Source organism: Mastomys coucha, unplaced genomic scaffold (genome assembly GCF_008632895.1).
Source record: "Mastomys coucha isolate ucsf_1 unplaced genomic scaffold, UCSF_Mcou_1 pScaffold1, whole genome shotgun sequence".
In the NCBI taxonomy this organism is placed as follows: Eukaryota; Metazoa; Chordata; class Mammalia; order Rodentia; family Muridae; genus Mastomys; species Mastomys coucha.
Window position 1 is genome coordinate 79035952 of NW_022196891.1, and position 3780 is coordinate 79039731.

Genomic DNA, 3780 nt, shown 5'->3' on the forward strand with positions numbered 1-3780 from the left:
TGTCTGTCCACTTAGGTCTACATGTGGCCACATGCCACACAGAATGAGGTGTCTATTCCCAGGCTGCTCTGCATCCCGGCTCTCAAAGTCATCGGACACCTCAGTCCCTTTTACCACAAGGTCCCTGTTAAATGCTCATCGTCCCAGTGAGCCGGAAACCCCCCCGTGGCTGAGCGCCCCTGTCTTCTGCAGCTCCCCTGCATAGCATACCAGTTCTTTTGTCAAGGCTGAACTAAGGTACGAGAGTTTGTGTGAGCATTAAACGATTGACTGAGTCACTGTAGGAGGAAGGGATGCAAGGGACAAGAAAGGACCTCTTTCTTACCAGCCTCCTGAGCACTGATGTAAAGGGACTGGGGTGATTGAGCAGGCAGGGTAGCCAGCTGCTAGTTTCTTACCAGGAAGTCCAGCTGGTAGAGAAAGATGTGGGAATATTTCAAATTCATTGCACCCGAGGGTGGACTTGCAGTCTCCGTTGATTCTAGGAAATACTATTGGGTCAGGACTGAAGAACCAGGATGAGCTGGAACCCACCATCATCTCTTCTATGTCTGAGGGTCTCCATTTAGAACTGAGTCTCCTGAGCTTGAAACTCAGAAATCTGGGCCAACAAAATGGCCCAGCCGAGAAAGGTACATGCCACCAAGCCTGACAACCTGAGTTCAATGCCAAGGATCTACATGCTAGGAGAGAATCAGCACCCACAGTTTGTGCTCTGACCCGTCCATTGGTGCCCTGACACACGCTCCCTCTACTCCTCCCCTAATAAAGAAATCATTTTTATTTTTATAAAGAGAATATCAGGAATGTCAACTATGTCCTCAATGAACATGTTAGAAAATGTGGAGCAAGTCATTCAGCCATTACTGTTCAATACATACTTGTATACAGGCCGGGCTAAGAGCATCCTAACAAAACCTATTTTTTTTTTTTTTTTGGACCAACTACTGCCAATAGCCGAGTGAGCTTTATGCCAGGTACCTTCTCCCAACCTCAAGCTCATGTGTGTAACCTTTTTAAGTAGAAAATGAGGACCCTGGTATCTCTGCAGAGCACAGACTTCTTGTGCACACCCCTAGACTTCACCCGTTAAATAAAGATGAACTTTGTCACAAACGGATGAGTTAAGAAAAAAAAAAAAAAAGAGCCAGGCAGTGATGGCGCACACCTTTAATCCCAGCACTTGGGAGGCAGAGGCAGGTGGATTTCTGAGTTTGAGGCCAGCCTGGTCTACAGAGTGAGTTCCAGGACAGCCAGGGCTACACAGAGAATCCCTGTCTCGAAACACACACACACACACACACACACACACACACACACAAAATGGAAAAAAAAAAACCAGGATTGCAGCTCAGGGGTAGAACTCGTATCTGTCACCCATGAGGCCCTAGGGTACCATCCCAAGTACCGGCAAAACATGGACAAACAAAAAAACATGGACAGTATTATTTTCTACCATATTTTTCAGTAGCATGTGCTCCAGTCTGAGTATTTGAGTATTTATCTTTACTAACGAATGCCTGAGGGTTGGGGATGTAGCTCCCTTGTCCACTGGCTGCCTAGCATTCACGGAAACCTGGATTTGATTTCCAGTACCATATAATCTACTTATAGGGATGTGGCTATAGTCTGAATACTCTAAGGATAGATACGGGAGGATCAGAAGTCCAAGGTCACCCTTGGGTACATAGTGAGTACAAGACCAGACTGGACTACAAGAACCCCAATAATGACATCATCACCATCATCATCATCATCATCATCATCATCATCCTGATAATAATAATAATAATAATAATAATAATATCTAAGGCACTAAACATTTAAGCTCTTGAATACCCACACTTACATCAACCTGTTAACAAATGTAATGCTCTGGCATTTGGATACAAAGGAATAAAGGCGACAGATCTCAGAGCAGCGGCATTTTATCCGAGGCTTCCAGCTGTTGGCCTGAGTGTATTTATAAAGGTGCAGCCGTGCACCATTCCCATTCCTACCGTGTCCCTGCGATCCGGGGACATGCTTAAACAAGTTGGCAGATGGACAGTAAGTGAGGTCTGAATAGCTATAGACAGTCAAGGACAAATATATTTTGGTATTTTAAAAAGCCTAGTATAAAAATAGCCAGGAAAATATTTCATGATAAAAATAATTGGCTCCAAGGGCTTCTATTGGTTTTCCCCTTTTCTGAATTGGAAGGACATTGGTGAGACTTAAAGCACTGGGGGCCAGAGTCATATTTGTTATGTTTATGTAGTAACCAAAATCTCTGGGTAAATATTTATGTGGTTACAGAACTTTTAACAGCCCCCCCAAAACTTGGAATAATCCAAAAGAAAACAAAATGCTCCATTTTGGGGCTGTTGTAAATCCCCTGCCATCAACGGGCCTTGGACACAGGGAGGAAAGAAGTAAAGTCCCCGAATGGCTCCCATATGTTTGCTGAGAACAGGTTTTTGGGGGTGGGGTGGAGGAGGACAGAAGAAAAGGCTGCCGCACTGGTCTGCTATGTTGAATGTCCCAACAGTCTGCTAACAGGCAGGGCATCATTTGCACATGTCAGCTGTTGCCTGGGGTTGCCTGTATGATAAATGACTAATGAGCTCCACGAAGGGTTCTTCTTACACTAAAAAATTCAGTGCATATGGCTCTGGCATGTCCTCCACCCGTCCTATCTTTTGTCACGCTGGAAAGGACCTCTGTTTGCAGCTTCCAGAGGAGGGTGGAGGCCAGCAGCTCATCAGTCTTTAGGGATGCGGCGGGAAAAGAAGCATATTTGAAATCTGGGCTCAGAATCACCTGGACAGGCTTGTAGGGTTAGTGGGTTCGAAGAGTGGAAACAAGGGAAGAGAAGTCAGGAAGATGGTTCCTCTAGCCGGTCTGGGAAGACCCACAGGTCTGCCTGTGGAAACTGGCAATCACTGAGAGATTTTACTCGGGAGAAAGGGAGTGTACTTCTGGGGCTCTGTGCGAGACCAGGTCGCTGGGACGTAGCTCGACTCAGGGGAACTGTAAGCAAGAGCATTGTGGTGATAACAACTCTCTATGCACGGGGGTTGTAGAACAGAAACACAGGAACCTAGATGTTGATAGCACAATGTTAGACCCAGGTGACAATCACCGTGTTCCACATCCCTGATTTGAAAATCCAAGGTTCAAAATGCAGCTGGGTGGCAAAGGTGCACTCCTTTAATCCCATCACTCGGGAGGCAGAGGCAGGCAGATCTCTGAGTTCCAGGTCAGCTCTGAAGCTTGAGTTCCAGAACAGCCAGGGCTACACAAAGAAACTCCAAAATGAAGTTTTATCTCTTTCTTTTCTTTTTTCTGTCTGTCTGTCACCTTCCCTTCTGTCCTTTCTTCCTTCTTTCCTTTTCCCCCCTTTCTTCTTTCTGGCCTTCTTGCCTTATTCTCTCCACACCTCCCTCCCGTCCCCACATGATGGTTTCAAGACAAGGTCTCATTATGTAGCTCCGTCTGCCTTCTGAACTCACTCTGTAGACCAGGCTGGCCTGAACTCACAGAGATCCACCTGCCTTGGCCTCCTTAGTGCTGGGATCCAAGGTGTGAGCCACCATGTCTGACTGTCCTCTTTTCTTTCTTCCTTACTTTCTCTTGAAACCACTTTTAAAATGTTTTCTGTCTATGTTCTCATGTGCATCACAGCATCTGCGTAGAGATTAAAGGACAACTTGTGGGAACTGGTTCTCTTCTATCACGTATATCCTGGGGTTCAAACTCAGGTCATCAGACCTGGTAGTGGGCACAGAAACACCTAAC